General features: G+C 48.4%; 1 long non-coding RNA gene across 2 annotated transcripts in view; it reads left to right on the top strand.

Moving 5' to 3' along the window:
• LOC307179495 overlaps positions 1-16,656 on the top strand; it is a 37,500-nt gene extending 20,844 nt beyond the window's left edge. Inside the window, exons 3-4 of one of the 2 annotated variants that reach the window (XR_013825399.1) lie at positions 8,636-9,327; positions 16,264-16,656. This is a non-coding gene — a long non-coding RNA (uncharacterized lncRNA). Of the gene's footprint in view, positions 1-8,635; positions 9,996-16,263 lie in introns of those variants that run through there. The other variant, XR_013825400.1, reaches the window with a different exon arrangement.
• Positions 16,657-16,678: the final 22 nt, after the last annotated feature.

Here is a 16,678-nt window from a genome sequence, read left to right as displayed (position 1 = left end):
GAATGCAGGACACCACGCGGCCAGGCCCTGGTCCGTGGGTCTGCGTGGCTCTCTGCTGCCCCCTGCTGGCTCCGCCTTGAGTTGTGTCTTGCCTACAAGTGTGGCAACCAGGACCGATCCAGCAAAGCCCAAACCCAACCAGTGACAAAAGAAGACATTTCCTGGGCGACCATACTGCAGGGTGCACTCACGTTCACTGTCCCCAGTCCTACATCCCGGGTCTCCAGGTGCCTTCCCCTGCTGACACACTGAACTGAATTCAAGACTGTCCTCCCAAACCCTTCCCTTTTCTTTCTTTCCTTTTTTTTGGAACAGTGTTATCGAGATGTAATTCACATACCATACAATTCACCCATTTCAGGTGCACAGCTCAATGTTTTTAGTATGTTCCTAGGGTTGTGCGACCACCACCACAATCTTAGAACGTTTCCATCACCCCCAAAAGAAACCTTGTCCCCGTTAGCAGTCACTCCCCATGCCCCCTCCCTCCCAGGCCCTGGCAAACATTAACTGGCTTTCACTTAGCGTAATATTCTCGAGGTTCATCCACGTTGTAGCACGGATCAGTGTCTCATTCCTTTTAATGGCTGAGTAATATTTCACAGTATGGACAGACCACTTTTGCTTATCCATTCATCTGCTGATGGACAGTTGGGTTGTTTTCAATTTTCAGCTATTATGAATAATGCTCCTATGAACATCTGTGGACAAGTTTTTGCGTGGACGTATGTCTTCATTTCTTGCAAACCGGGTCCTCTTGCAGTTTGAACGCCACCACTGTCTCCTACCCCTCACTGGCAAACCAGGCACCTGGGGGTTCCTCTGCTCTAGTACCCCAGCTTCCTCAGCACCTGTTGCATTCTTCCTCATAGCTGGACGTTACATTCGATGCTGTTTGTTGTCAGATCTCTGGGGGTAGGGATCTCTGTGTGTGTTGTTCATGGCTATCTCCTCAGAGCCTAAAACAGCTGCACACAGCAGGTGGTCAATAAATATTGAATTGATGAAGGAACACATTATTTTATTTTATTATTTTTTTTTGCGGTACGCGGGCCTCTCACTGCCGTGGCCTCTCCCGCCGCGGAGCACAGGCTCCGGACGCGCAGGCTCAGCAGCCGTGGCTCACGGGCCCAGCCGCTCCGCGGCATGCGGGACCCTCCCGGACCGGGGCACGAACCCGCGTCCCCTGCATCGGCAGGCGGACTCTCAACCACTGCGCCACCGGGGAAGCCCCAGGAACACATTATTGACAACACCCTTCTCCCTCATCCCACACATCTAATCCAGGACAAAATTCTATCAATGTTTCATTCTAAATACCTTTCAGCTCTGTGCACTTCTTCCCCAGCCAACCTCACCACTCTGGTCCAGCACTTGCTGAATGAATGAATGGGCCATTGAAGGAATAGGTGGGGGAGGGCAGGTCTGCCTGGAAATTTCTCTCAGGAAAGCATAGTGGTTGAGTGTGGGCTCTGGTGTGAATCCTGATGGTGTATTGACTGGGCTGTTCATACAAATTTTGGTTCTCCCTATTCTGGAAACGTGGTTGAATTGCACCTGCCCAGCCCTCTTGACCTTAGATTGTGCCATGTGACTTTCTTTGGCCAATGAACTGCGAGTAGGAGTGTCACTTCTGGGTGGAAGCCTTTAAAAACCAGTGCATGCTTTGCCAGGTTCCCTCCCGTTCCCTGCATAGTAGGGACAGTCCTTCTGTCAGCCTGGTTCCTGAATGAGGAGATGTGACACAGAGCTCTCCTGACCCTTGTCACGCCTGCCTACCTGACATGAACACGTAGCATGAGCAGGGAAAGAGCCTTTTGATGTTCTAAGCCATGGAGAGTGTGGGGTTGCCTGTCACTGCAGCATAACCCAGCTCATCCTGACTGCAACACTGGCGTTTCCTATACTTGGTGTGTGATCTTGAGGCAGTCACTTCACCTCTCTGAATCTCGATTTCTCCATCTGCAAAATGGGAATATAATAGTCCCGCCTCCCAAGGCTATTCGGAGAACTTAAGAAATTCAGACATGGACAGGTATAAAGGCCAGGCCCTCTTCACTGTAGCTGTTATCATTATATTTAAATCTGGTTTTGTCGTGGTGAAGGAAGAAGGAAGGGTAGCCATTTCCTAGGCTGTAGTAAGATCCTATATTAGTCCGCTAGAGTGGCCATGACAAAACACCACAGACTTGACGGCTTAAACAACAGTTATTTTCTCACAGTTCTGGAGACTGAAAGTCTAAACTCAGGGTGTTAGCAGGCTTGGTTTCTCCTGAGGTCTCTCTCCTCGGCTTGCAAAGGACTGCCTCCTCGTTATGACGTCACCTGCTTTTTTCTCCATGCATATGCATCCCTAGTGTCTCCTCGTCCTCTTCGTTTTTCTTTTAATGGTATTTTTATTTTTTAACTTTTATATTTATTTATTTTTTCGGCTGCACCACGTGGCTTGTGGGATTATAGTTCCCCGACCAGAGATCGAACCCGGGCCCCCTGTAGTGATAGCACTGAGTCCTAACCACTGGACCACCAGGGAGTTCCCTCCTCCTCTTCTTATAAGGCCACTAGTCATACTGGATTAGGTTCCCACCCTATGACCTCATTTAAATTTAATCACCTCTTTAAAGGCCCTACCTCCAAATAGAGTCACATTGGGGGTTAGGGCTTCAACATGAATTTGGGGGGACACAATTTATTGTATAACAAAGCTGGTACCGAGTGAGCTAGAAGGCATGCAGTCAGGCTCAGAGAGCTTACTCTTGAAAGTATTGCCGTCTTGGAAGCGAGGGTTGCCTGATTTTAACAGGATCTCTCCGGCTGCGGAATGGGAAACAGACCATGGGGGCAGGAGTGGAAGCAGAGAGACCAGGCGGAAGCTGTTACATTGTGAATGAAAAGAAAACTGTACAGGGCTTCCCTGGTGGCGCAGTGGTTGAGAGTCTGCCTGCTGATGCAGGGGACACGGGTTCGTGTCCCAGTCCGGGACGATCCCATATGCCGTGGAGCGGCTGGGCCCGTGAACCATGGCCGCTGAGCCTGCGCGTCTGGAGCCTGTGCTCCACAATGGGAGAGGCCACAGCAGTGAGAGGCCTGCATACCGCAAAAAACAAAACAAAAAACTGTACAGCCCAAGGTAAGTTGAAAGTGGGAAAATAAAGTGAAACAGTGGTTTAGACTTGTAGCTCTATGTGGTCGCTGATTTTCTCTTTGTAAAAGCAAGTATTAGAAAGGCATTAAAGGCCGACTAGAATCTGATCGAGACTTTCATTTGCCACTATCAGAATCATGCAAAAAGAGTAGAAAAGGGAATTCTTTTCACCATGTGATTCAAAGCCTTTAAAAATATCATAACTTTAGGGACTTCCCTGGTGATCCAGTGGTTAAGACTTCACCTTCCAATGCAGGGAATGAGGGTTTGATCCCTGGTCAGGGAGCTAAGATCCCACATGCCTTGTGCCCCAAAAGACCAAAAAACAAAACAGAAGCAATATTGTAACAAATTCAATAAAAGACTTTAAAAATGGTCCACATCAATTAAAAAAATCTTTAGGGCTTCCCTGGTGGCGCAGTGGTTAAGAACCCACCTGCCAATGCAGGGGACACAGGTTCAAGCCCTGGTCCAGGAAGATCCCTCATGCCGTGGAGCAGCTAAGCCCATGCACCACAACTACTGAGCCTGTGCTCTAGAGCCTGTGCTCTAGAGCCTGCGCGAGCCACAACTACTGAGCCCACATGCTACAACTACTGAAGCCCTTGTGCCTAGAGCCCGTGCTCCACAACAAGAGAAGATACCACAATGAGAAGCCCACTCACCGCAACGAAGAGTAGCCCCCGCTCAATGCAACTAAAGAAAACCTGTGCGCAGCTATGAAGACCCAGCACAGCCAAAAATAAATAAATAAAAAAGAAAAAATCTCTAAAAATATTATAACTTTAAAAAACCATCAAAATTAAAAAAATTTTTATTTGGAAATATTTCAGACTTATAGAGAATCATTGGCTCTGTTGGAAAGAAAGCTGGTCAGAGGGTCAGGATACGTGGTGTCTAGTTTTGGTTCTGGAGATTACAAGATATTCAGGTAGGCTTCCTATCGTGGGAACTTTTCGCCATTCACAGCCCAGTTCTATGCCATTTTGCAGTCTCTAAGTCTTAGTTTGCTCTAGAGACTATGGCAAACCGTGGCCTGTGGGCCAACTCTGTCCCATCACCTCTTTTTGAATCACCTGAGCTAAGAAAGATGTCTAGCAGGGATGGCTTATGTGCCTCCACTACCTTTGATATGACTGTGGCAGACATTGTTAATCAATCACAGCATCCTCTCCCAATGAACTTAGATGTGACCCCCACCTCCTCTCCCACCAAACTCTCTAGTGCCTAGAGCAGTGCCTGGCCCATAGTGGGCCCTCAACATATATGTGTCGATTTACTGATGGGAATTGGGCTGGGAGGTGAAAGCTGTCTGTCTCCCCCCGCCCCCCCCAAATTAGAATGTATTCGGAGAAAGACAAATGGAATCATGAAGGTCAAGAAACTAACACACAAGGAAGAGTTGAGGGAGGAGACAAGATTGCTGCTTTCATTTTCTGGGGATTACCGAGTGGCAGTGAAATTAGACATCTTACCTGCAACCAGCTCAGAATCAAGGTCAGGAGACAAAGTTCTGAAGAGACTGATCTCATGAGGAAGGAATTTTTCATGAATAGACTGTCCCCTGGGGAAACAGGCCCCCTCCCCTTTTCCTTCCCACCTACCCCCCTCCCCCAAAGGTAGGTACCATCTGACGCCTTTGCCTGCCCACCATCCACTCCCATTCTTTAGCAATTAAGTCTGGTTTTCCCTTGGGGAACCCCTCCCCACTCTCAATCCATTTGATCATGTGGAGCTGGGTCTGTCTCTGGCTCCAAGGCTACACAAATAGCCCAAGTTTGGCCCATCAGAGCATTCTAACACTTGGCCATGGTGATTGGTTCATGTAAGAACACGTGATTTAAGTTAAGACAATGAGAGGCAGCCCTGGGCCTTTTGTTGGAAATATCAGGAACAAGGTACTATTTTCCTCTGGGGTGGCTGAGCTGGTGGAGTATAAGCCTGGAGCCACTGGGAGCTATCTTGTCACACCATGGGGGAGAGCCTAATGACCGCTGCACGCGGATTTTGAAAGAGGTGCCTGTGTCCTGAGAGCCCTTGAATGGTGGGAATGAGCTATTTCAGGCTCTGTGTGAGTAGTGAAGACTGTTATTTCTAAATGGACTACAGTCTCTCTCCCTCTCTCTCTCTCTCTCTCTCTCTCCCTATATATATATATATATATATATATATATAAAATAGTGTAATCACATTAATAAATATTTTAAGTCGACCTTTGCCTATGTCACCCATCTCCCTAAAAGTTTTCCTGTTCCAAGTGTCCAAAGCCCATTTTGAAATTTAATCTTGTCATTAGGAGGAAGGGGAGAGCCTATGTCCAGACTTGTCTGATACTTGGGCATATTTGATAGCTGTCTCCGCAGCCCAGGGAGGTGGCTAAATTAGGCCCATTTTGCAGAGGTGCAAAGCAAGGCCAAGAGAGGCTGCATCTGGGCAGAGGATAGAAGGCTGTCCCTCTTCCAGACACTGTGCTAGCAACTTCCGCACCTTCTGCTTTATTGAATGCCCACAGGAGCAAGTGGAAATTCAGTGGCTTCTGTGAGTGACTCAGGAGGAGGGGCAAGGCGGAGGCTGTGTCTGTGGATGCAGGGAGCCTCCCAGTCCCTTTCCGCCCCCTTCCCCCATTGCCCAGGCTTCTTGCAACATCTGGAGCCCCTTCTCCCCGAATCTGCTTGCTCTGACAACCCCAGGCCAAGGAGACTCCTGATACACTTCTTCTTCATAGCTTACTAACTTAATTATGTGATTAGTTGATTAATGTTGGTAGAGTGGACATGTGGGTGTCTCCCCAGCACCGGCCACTGCTCCGCCAGTGGGAGGCCTCCAGGGGTTTAGGCGGGATTGAGCCCACTCCCAGCTCTGGGTGGGCTTCTCATTAGCTATTCCCATTGTATAGTCCCACCCCTCGTCACCGTGATTGGATCAGGGATGGGCAGCCATCCAGACCTAAACCAATCAGAGTGCCGCATTCCTTTGGCTTTAGGGATTGGTTCAGATTGGTCCAATCAGAGTGACGTGAAGGACGGTGGTTCAGAGTTATGGAACAAGAGATCCCTTGTTCTGGAAGCAACCAACGAGGCTCCCTGAATCAGCAGACACAGCCTGGCCTTGCTTTCTCTCGAGGAGCTGTGAACATGGAGACTGGAGTCATTTAGTACCATGAAGGCACTATCCATGTCTCCTTGTTCCTTGGAAAGAATCCTGAACTTTAGCTGGGCAGAAGCCTGCCCAAGATAAAGACATTTTCCAGCCTCCTCTGCAGCCTCCTTTTGCACAACTCATTGGAACATGCCTTAAAGCACTGTATTGACCAAACAAGATGCGATATTGCTGTGATGTTCCAACCTGGGGCAATTTCACATACAAAATTCTGTCTCCAAATTTCCCCATTTGATAGGGACACCAGTCATATTGTATTAGGGCCCACCCTAGTGACCTCATTTTAACTTAACTACCTTGGTAAAGACGCTATTTCCAAATAAGGTCCCATTCTGAAGTACTGGGGGTTAGGACTCAGCATCTCTTTTTGAGGGGACATAATTCAACATACAACACCTGCCAAGCCTGGTTCCCTGCCATCCTGGAGACTCTTTGAACAGCTCAGGATCCTTTAATTTGTTCCTTTTCTGCTTAAATCAGCCAGAAGCAGTTGCTACAGCAGAAACCTTGCCTGATTCACGTGATTTTTGCAGCTTGTTATATTTTCTGCTTTTTATCATAGACCGTGAACTTGTAAAGAGGGAGCCTGTGAGTCACTGTATTTTCCAAAGTTGATTACAACTGAATGCTCTCCTTTGATAGGATTTTGCCATTTTCCTATCCAGCAGAAGGTCTAATCCCCCTCCCTTGAATCTGGGCCAACCTTAGTGGTTCACTTGTAATCAAAAGAATGCAGTGGAGGTGACAGCGTGTGACTTCCAAGGCTAGGTCAGAATAAGCCATAGAGTTTCTGCCTTGGTCTTTTGGAACACTTGCTCTCCACACGCTTTCCCTCCATGAACCCAGAACCTGGCCACCATGCTGTGAGGAAGCCCAAGCATTCACACTGGCAAGGACGTGTGATGATGATCTAGTTGATAGCCCCAGCTGAGCTCCCAGCTGACAGTGAGTGAGTAAAGACACCTCTGGGTGATTCTAGCCTCCAGCATTTGAGCCAAGCTCAGCCTTTTGAATCTTTTCATCTGAGGCTTGATATCACGAAGCTGTCTGTTTTCCTGATCCCAGAAATCGTGAACATAATAAAATGGTTGTTGTTTTATACCACTGAGTTTGTTCCACAGCAAGAAGTAACTGGAACAGAGCCCTGCATTCTGTTTCTTCTTCCAGGACTGAAAATTTTCTTTTGGCTTTTCCCTTTACTGGTCTCTGGGACCATCTATTTTCAGTTCTACTAACAAAGAATCATATGGGTCTTCCGTGGAGCAGATTTATCCATGCTGATCTCTCTCTCTCTTTTTTTAAAATATTTATTTATTTATTGGCTGCGTCGGGTCTCAGTTGCTGCACGTGGGATCTTCGTTGTGGTGTGTGGGCTTCTCTCTAGTTGTGGCATGCAGGCTCCAGAGTGTGGGGGCTCAGTAGTTGTGGCACGTAGGCTTAGTTGCCCTGTGGCATGTGGGATCTTAGTTCCCCGATCAGGGATCACACCAGCGTCCCCTGCATCGCAAGATGGATTCTCAACCACTGGACCACCAGGGAAGTCCCCCATGTTGATCTTTGATTAGGTACGATCACATCTAAAAAGTGCTTTGAGAGACCAGTATACAGACTGAAAATTGTCAGACCATCTATAAAAATAGAATTCTGACTCACGAGGTGAAGCAACCTAGGAAACCAGCCCTCTTAAAAACAGCCCAGGAAGCCAGCTTGCTTTAATTCGGACTCACAGGAAGCCAGATTACTATCTCTAGTGACAATGCAGGAAGCTAAACAATCACTTCTGTAACAATCAGCTCCGAATGGCCAGGGCTTGATCAACAACTAACAGCCTCCCTAATTTTTGTCCCTTCTTCTAATTTAGGACCAGCCAGAGAAAGCCTAATCAGTCACCTGGGACGTCCTGCTTCTAACAAGCCCGCCTTCTGCTTTTCTGTGCCAACGGCCTCCAGCAAGGGCACACTCCGTAGCCTTTCCTGTTTTCCATTATAAAGCTTTCACACCTCTCTGCCTGCCTTTGGGTCTCTGCCAAATGCAAGTGATGCTGCCGGACTCCCTTGCTATAGCAAGCTCTGAAGTAACAGCCTTTGCTTTTCTCCTTTGGTTGTTCTTTGTTTATTACCACAGCTTCAAAGGCAGCAGCATTCCATGGATTTGCCAGGCCAGTCCTCCAAAGGATCCTGTTGTGGGTGGTGCTGTCATTGCCCCTCTTTTACAGATATAAAAATAGAGGCTCTGAGAGGTTTGGCCATTTGACTAAAGCTCGTATTGTCACCCATGCTATGCAGCCCAGGTCCCAGTTGCAGAAACTGTTTTTCTGTTTTTGTTTTTTAGCCATACAGGCTACTTGTGTTTTACCAATAGGATGCCACAAATTCCCAAGAGAAAACCGGACTGAACCGGCTAGATCCAAGATGGCCGGCTTTCCTTGCCTCGATTTATCTCTGTGTTTGTTTCAAGAGCACCTGGTATTTGACAGAGATGCTGTGCAGCTGTGCTTTAAGAGATACACAATGGGTCACCCGCCCCGAACGGGCTCTGACTTGACCACAGGAATATGCCTCTGCAGATGAGACCTGGAGGTGTCCCGGAGTTACATCTGCTTCCTTCCACGCTAAGATCTCTGCGCAAAGAGGGCATTTGCACTTTGCTAGGCACAATTCGAGCTGCGTGGATAGGAGCGTGCGTGACTGTGCGGAAAGGAGCGTGGAGACTACGCATGCCCACGGCTGCCCTAAAAGCTCCGCCCCTTTCCTAGAGCCCGGATGATCTGTCCGCTTCCTAACCCTTAAAATCCTCTTACTTTCCTCCCTGCGGGGAGAAGGTACTGTTAGCGCAGAAGCTCCCCTTCTCCATTCTCTAAACACTCTCAAGCCTGTCTTGCTTGCACCAAATTCAGTTTTATTATTGGCAGCTAGAACCTGAGCCTGAGCGGGAAAGAGCTCCCCGACGGAGCCACGGGAGGCGTCGGTTCAGCTAGGGCCCCAAGGGCGGGCCTTGCGTCTAATTCAGTAACAGCATTGCTGGTAAGTATTGATACTAAACCCTTGGCATCATATAGTTAGTTTTTTTTTTTTTTTTGCGGTACGCGGGCCTCTCACTGTTGTGACCTCTCCCGTTGCGGAGCATAGGCTCCGGACGCGCAGGCCCAGCGGCCATGGCTCACGGGCCCAGCCGCTCCGCGGCATGAGGGATCTTCCCGGACCGGGGCACGAACCCGTGTCCCCTGCATCGGCAGGCGGACTCTCAACCACTGCGCCACCAGGGAAGCCCCCATATAGTTAGTTTTTGATGGTGGCTGTTAACGCTGAGGCAGAACCAAGTCCTAGGTAAGAGTGTGGACTCTGGAGCCAACCAGCCTGGGTTCCAGCCCTGCATCTGCTGCTCCCTGCATGGGTGACCTGGACAAGTTACTTAAACTGTGTCTCACTTTTCCCATCTGTATAATGGGGATCATCACGCCGTGGCTGGGAGGGCACAGAGGATAAATGTGTGAGAAACGCTCTGCACATGGTCAGTTGGGGGAGTCAGTCTCTGCAGTTAACAGCCACGGGTGTCAGAAGGCCCGTAGGCTTTGAGGAGACTGTGCAGGGGTTGCTCGAAGGCCCCAAATCCTCATGACTAGTTTATGGAACAGCAGACGCCAGCTGTAAATGACTGTGACTCCCCTCTGTGCGTTTTTTTTTTTTTTTTTTTTTTTGCGGTACGCGGGCCTCTCACTGCTGTGGCCTCTCTCGCTGCGGAGCACAGGCTCCGGACGCGCAGGCCCAGCGGCCATGGCTCACGGGCCCAGCCGCTCCGCGGCATGTGGGATCTTCCCGGACCAGGGCACGAACCCATGTCCCCTGCATCGGCAGGCGGACTCCCAACCACTGCGCCACCAGGGAAGCCCCCCTCTGTGCCTTTGAGCCCAGTTTCTGCTGCTGACGGGCTGTGTGACCTTGGGCAACTGACATGCCCTCTCTGAGCCCCTTGGTGTTGTCATCTGTAAACTGGGGACCGCCGTAGTAGCTACACGTCCTGTGCCTTTTGTTATGTTTCTACGAATCATCCGCCTCAGGAGTCCTGCCAGAGACTTGCTTTCTTAGGCTCCTCTTCTGCTGGCACTGCCATGTGACCCAGGCTCCCTGATCAGATGCAACCGTGCGAGGCTTGGATGCAGAAGCCAGAGATGCAGGCGCCACACAGAGCCTTTGATGGTGAGGACAGAGCCGGCACGTCCACCAACATATAAACTCCACAAGGGCAGCGATCTTTGTACTTTCCGTCTGTAAACTCCGTGCCTGGCACACAGTAGGTGCTCAATAGATGTTTGTTGAATGGATGCATGAATGAATGCAGCCTTCCAGGGCTCCTCAGGCAGGGGTTCTGGGGCCAAGGCTGATGTTGTGGACAATGGTTACTGGCAGGAGCAGTTCCACCAGGTCATTTATACCTTGTTCCTGGTCCCCAGCCTCGTGGAGGTCCCGTGAGCCGCCTTACCTTTTCTTTTTTTTTTTTAATTTATTTTTTATAGTTTTAAAAAAATTTAACTATAATTGATTTACAATATTGGGTTACTTTCAGGTGTATGGCTTCAGATTCTTTTATAGGTTATTACAAGATATTGAATATAGTTCCTTGTGCTATGCAGTAAATCCTTGATGTTTATCTGTTTTATGTATAGTGGGGTGTATCCTATACTCCTAATTTATCCCTCCCCCTGCCTTTCCTCTTTGGTAACCATAGTTTGTTTTCTGTGTCTGTGAGTCTGTTTCTGTTTTGTAAACAAGTTGACTTGTATCTTTTCTAAGACGTGCTACCCTTTATAAGCAATTAAAATTTTTTTTCTTTTTTTAAACATTTATTTATTTTTTGGCCGCGTTGGGTCTTCATTGCTGTGAGCGGGCTTTCTCTAGTTGTGGCAAACGGGGGCTACTCTTCATTGAGGTGCGCGGGCTTCTCATTGGGGTGGCTTCTCTTGTTAAGGAGCACGGGCGCTAGGCACGTGGGCTTCAGTAGTTGTGGCTTGCGGGCTCTAGAGCGCAGGCTCAGTACTTGTGGCTCGCGGGCTCTAGAGTGCAGGCTCAGTAGTTGTGGCACACGGGCTTAGTTGCTCCGCAGCATGTGGGATATTCCCGGACCAGGGCTCGAACCCGTGTCCCCTGCACTGGCAGGCGGATTCTTAACCACTGCGCCACCAGGGAAGTCCCTGGAAGGTTTTGAGGTGGTGTTCCTGGGGTCAGAATCCTTCCAGGATCTACCCTCAGTCCTTTTTGCTGCAGGTTCGAGATTTCCCGTCTGTCTGCCTCAGATGGGTCGTTGCAAACCCTGCCGTTATTTCCAAGTGTTGCCGCCGCAGTCTTGGTCCGCAACCAGATTGCCCAAACCGGCCTTATTCTGGTAGGAGTTTGGTGTGCAGCAGAAGTGGAGTTTAGGGGCCAAAGGGATTCTGATGAATTTTCACTGTTAAACCTCAGGAGCAAAGGTTCTGTGAGCATCGAGAGGCAGGGCATAAAGCAAAGCCAGTTATTCTAGATTTTCCAGTTCCTGAAGCTTCTCTCTCTCTCTCTCTCTCTCTCTCTCTCTCTCTCTCTCTCTCTCCCCTCTCTCCCTCCCTCCTTCCTTCCTACCTCCCTCTCACATAATGATTTTGATTCCTCTTAAAATAACTAAAAGTCAAAGTTTATTATAGAAAATTTAGACAGAATGAACTCAAAAGGAAGAGAGTAAAATTCAGCCATCTTCCAACTGCCCAGAAAGAGCCACTATTAATACCACGTGTTAATTCCATCCTGTGTCCTGCAGCCTTCATCCTGGTTTCTCCCCAGCCCCAGCAAGTAGATCCTGGTTGGTCCAAGCCTCCCCCATTCTTCTGGTCAGGGATTGGTTGAGCGGTGGGTAGTGCTGGCCAATCAGAGCTGAGGGGAGGCTCCTGGGGAAGCTCCCCCAGAATGGGTGGGCTTCTTCTCCAGCTAGGTGTTTGGCTGCGTGCGATGTCTGGAATGCGGCAGCCACCTTGGCACCAGCTTGAGCATGACAACCAATTTGTGGAGGAAAACAGAGTAAACAGCAGAGAAGCAGAGCTGATCCCTACATGTAGTACTTGGAGTCCAACTAGACAATCCAGTTGTTTGCTTTTAATCCCAGCCTGGGGAGTCCGCGGCGGGGGGAGGAAGGGCGCTCTCTGCTATTGGCACCTGAAGCATCCACACTGTTGCATTTTCAAATACTGACAAAGATTCTCTCGTTGACTGAACTCTGCTCAGGCTCTCCTGAACTTTTTTCCAACTAGGGTTGACTTTTGACTTCTGTGTTCATCTCTGCCTTGTCCAGTTTTAGCAAGAATCCTTCTAAGTTAGCTTAACTGGAACTGCCCACCCTTGATATCTGATCACCTTTGATATCTGTTTGGGTCCCCCCCCCACACCCTCAGGTGACATTTCATCCAGCAAGAATCCCGTTAGGTCAGTGTAGCCAGAATCCTTCTTACCCTTAAGGCTACTGAAGCTGAATCCAGCCTCTGTACCCTGACGCCGAAGTAAATCTTGGAGACAGAGTTTTGGGTGAAGTAGAAAAGAATAGCTTTATTGCTTTGCCAGGCAAAGGGGGCCATGGTGGGCTCATGCCCTCAAAACTGCGTGTCCCAACCTGGAGGGGGCTGTGAGGAGTTTTAAAGTAGTGGTTCAAAGAGGGCGTGGTCAGTTCACCGCCATTCTTCTGATTGTTTGGTGGTGAGGTAATTGGGAGTCGGCATCATCAACCTTCTGGTTCCAGCCAGTCTGGAGTCTCCGTGCTTGTGGGCAGCATACCGTTAACTTCTCCCACCTGGTGGGGGCTTCAGTATCTGCAAAACAGCTCAAAGATCTTGTTATGTGTATCCCTTGAGGGGGAGCCAGGACGTTGCCCCAAGGCTGCACTATTGTTTCTTTTGACTGTTCCTCCCTCGTCTCTGCATCCCCTCCCTTGCCTAATCAGCAACTGTTTGAACCTGCCGTTGGAACTCTGGGAAGGTCATGGAGGCTGAATGAAGCCGATTTCCTGTAATCAAGAAACAGGGGGGCACAGAAAGTCTCCCGTGTCTAGGAGCCCCGCAGGGTCCTGCTCTGTTGTTTTCCATGCACTGACTCAGCCTGCTCCTTGGCTATAAGTCCCCACGTGCACATGCTGTATTTGGAGTTTTCCCTATGGCAGACGCTCCCTACATCTATGGCGATGACCCCTTCCCCTTGAATAAAGTCTGCCTTTTGCTTTAACTGGTGTCATTAAGTAGTTTTTTTCTTTAACAGTTAGAATATTATTTGTTTTCTTTCACGATTCACCTATCCTTCGTGAATTTAATTGGTTCCTAAAAATTCTGCCAGCAAGCGCTGGGAAATGAAAAAAATGTTTCTATCAAAATTAAAAATTTTTTTTTATTGTGATAAAACCCACATACAATTTACCGTTTTAAAGTGTACAATTCAGCGACATTTAGTACGTTCGCGATGTTGTGCAATCATCGCCGCTGTTTCCAGAACATCTTTATCGTGCTAAAGGAAACTTTGAACCCATTAAGCAGTCACTCCCCATTGTCCCCGGCCCTGGCAAACACTAATGTCTTTTCTGTCTCTATGGATTTTTTTTAAATTGAAATATAGTTGATTTACAATGTTGTGTCAGTTTCTGTTGTACAGTAATGTGATTATATATATGTATATGCATATATATACATTCTTTTTTCTTTTTTGACATCTGTATTGGAGTGTCATTGCTTTACAATGGTGTGTTAGTTTCTGCTTTATAACAAGGTGAATTGGCTATTTCATATAAACGGAATCATGCACGACGTAACCATTTGTGCCTGGCTTCTTTCATTTAGCATCACGTTTCCAAGTTTGTAGTGTGGATCAGTACTCCATTCCGTTTCATGGCTGGATAATATTCTATTGCATGGATAGACCAGATTTTGTTGATCCATTCATCTACTGATGGACATTTTCGTTGTCTCCACGATTAGCTATTGTCAACAGTGCTGCCGTGAGCGTTCGTGTACACATATGTATTTAAGTACCTGTTTTCAGTTCTTTGGGGTATCTGCCTAGGAGTGGAATTTCTGGGTCATTTCATCATTTTTTTAAATGAATTTTTATTTATTTTATTTTTGGCTGCATTGGGTCTTTGTTGCTGTGCATGGGCTTTTCTCTAGTTGCGGTGAGCCGGGGCTACTCTTCGTTGCGGTGCGCGGGCTTCTCGTTGTGGTGGCTTCTCTTGTTGCGGAGCACGGGCTCTAGGTGTGCGGGCTCAGTCGTTGTGTCTCGCGGGCCCTAGGGCGCAGGCTCAGTAGCTGTGGCGCATGGGCTTAGTTGCTCCGCGGCATGTGGGATCTTCCCGGACCGGGGCTCGAACCCGTGTCCCCTGCACTGGCAGGCGGATTCTTAACCACTGCGCCACCAGGGAAATCCTCATCATTTTTTTAATAAGTTAGATTTCAGTAGCGCAGGCATTCTCACCCTGAGAAATCTGCAGTCCCGAGGTTTCTGGGGATCTCGCAGGAACTCAAAGCAGGATGGTATTGGTTTGGTTTGAGCCCCCGCTCCACTTACTCTGTGCAGGAGCAGCCGGGGATGGGGAGGGTTTGGGGCTCTCTAAGCCTCTCCACGATCTTCATCAGACCCTCTCCTCCCCATTCTCCAATGTGGATAAGTGTGGTTTTCTCAGTCTAATGTGAAGTTTACACAACATCTATACCAAAATTCTGGGTCCACTCTTGACTCTTGGCTCTGTGAAATCCACACATCTTCCCCCCCAGACAGGCTGTCATGTCCATCACTGGTAGGAACAGAGACCCATGACTTCTGTGGGGGACCATTTGTCAGCGTCTGTCACAACGACAGGGGCTCTGCTCTTTGATCCAGCAATTCCACCTCCAGGGTGTGTCCCAATACACACGCAAGGTCATGCACTGCAACATGGTACTAATAGTAAAAGGGTGGAACCAACACAAATATCCATCCATAGGGGCCTGGTTGAAAAGCTCCTGGACATTCCCCTGTGGAGGAGGGCCGTGTGGCTATAGAAAGGCTGAAGATGCTCTCTCTGGATTTCCAGAAAACTTCAGTAATAAAAGCAAGGTCAGAGCAGTGTGTATGAGATGTTACCTGTTGTGGGGAAGAGAATATATATGTATATGTTTGTGCATCAATAAACTTACCAGGAAGTAGCGCCACGGTTATCTGAGATGGAGCAGGGGCCCAGGGTAGAAGTGGCAGATAGAGTAATGAGTCCCCAGAGATATCCAGGTCCTAATCCCTGGAACCTGTGAATATGTCCCCTTACATGGCAAAAGGGACTTTGCAGATGTGATTAAGTTAGGGACCTTGAGATGGGGAGTTAATCTTGAATTGTCCAGGTGGGCCCTAAATGTCATCACAAGGGTCCTCATAGGGGAAAGAGGGAGGCAGGAAGGTCAAAGAAGGAAGAGGGCAATGTGATGATGTAGCAGTGAGAGAAATAGTGATGTGATGCAGGGCCGTAAGCCAGGGAAGGCCGGCCACCTCTAGAAGCTGGAAAGGCAAGGAAAGGGCCTCTCCCCTGGAGCCTCCAGAAGGAACCAGCCCTGCCGACACCTTGATCTTAGCCCCCTGAGACTCGCTTCAGAATTGTGGCCTCCAGAACTGTAAACAAATAATTTCGTGTTTTTTCAAGCCACCAAGTTTGTGGTAATACAATTCCCCTGTCTAAAGGGCACAGTTCAATGGTTTTTGGGTATATTACGTTATTAATTTTTAAAAGTTGGGGTAACATAGAGATGACAAAAATGATCTTTGGTGTTACTGTTGCAAAAAGATTACGACTTATTGAAGGCTCAGATGGTGGTTAGCATTTTTTAGCCATAAAGCATTTTAAAACTGAGGTGTGTACATTGTTTTTAGACATGATGCTATTGCACACTTAATAGACTACAGTATAGTGTAAACATAACTTTTTTTTTTTCTGTTTAGCTGTGCCGCATGGCTTGTGCGATCTCAGTTGCCTGACCAGGGATGGAACCCGGGCCATGGCAGTGAAAGCGCTGAATCCTAACCGCTAGACCATCAGGGAATTCCCATCATAACTTTTATACGCACTGGGAAACCAAAAAATCCGCGTGACTTGCTTTATCGCGATAGTCCGGAACTGACCCCGCGATATCTCCGAGGTATGCCTGTATTTTGTAGTTAAAAGAATTGAAAAAAGAGAGAGAGAGAAGTAAGACATGCTCTCCCCCTGGTGTCTGAGAACCCTGGGGATTCGTGTCCTTGGGGCCCTCTTGATCCAAGGTCTTCCCTCCACGCCTTTGGTTCTGTCTCACATGGTGACGGTCCATGCAAAACTCTGTCCCTCCTCAGTTCCCACAAAAGGTCCCCTCGCACACAG

The sequence above is a fragment of the Stenella coeruleoalba genome, assembly GCF_951394435.1.
Source record: "Stenella coeruleoalba genome assembly, chromosome: 20".
Lineage (NCBI taxonomy): Eukaryota > Metazoa > Chordata > Mammalia > Artiodactyla > Delphinidae > Stenella > Stenella coeruleoalba.
Note: the sequence above shows the minus strand (reverse complement) of the source record. Positions and strands in the feature narration are given on the sequence as shown.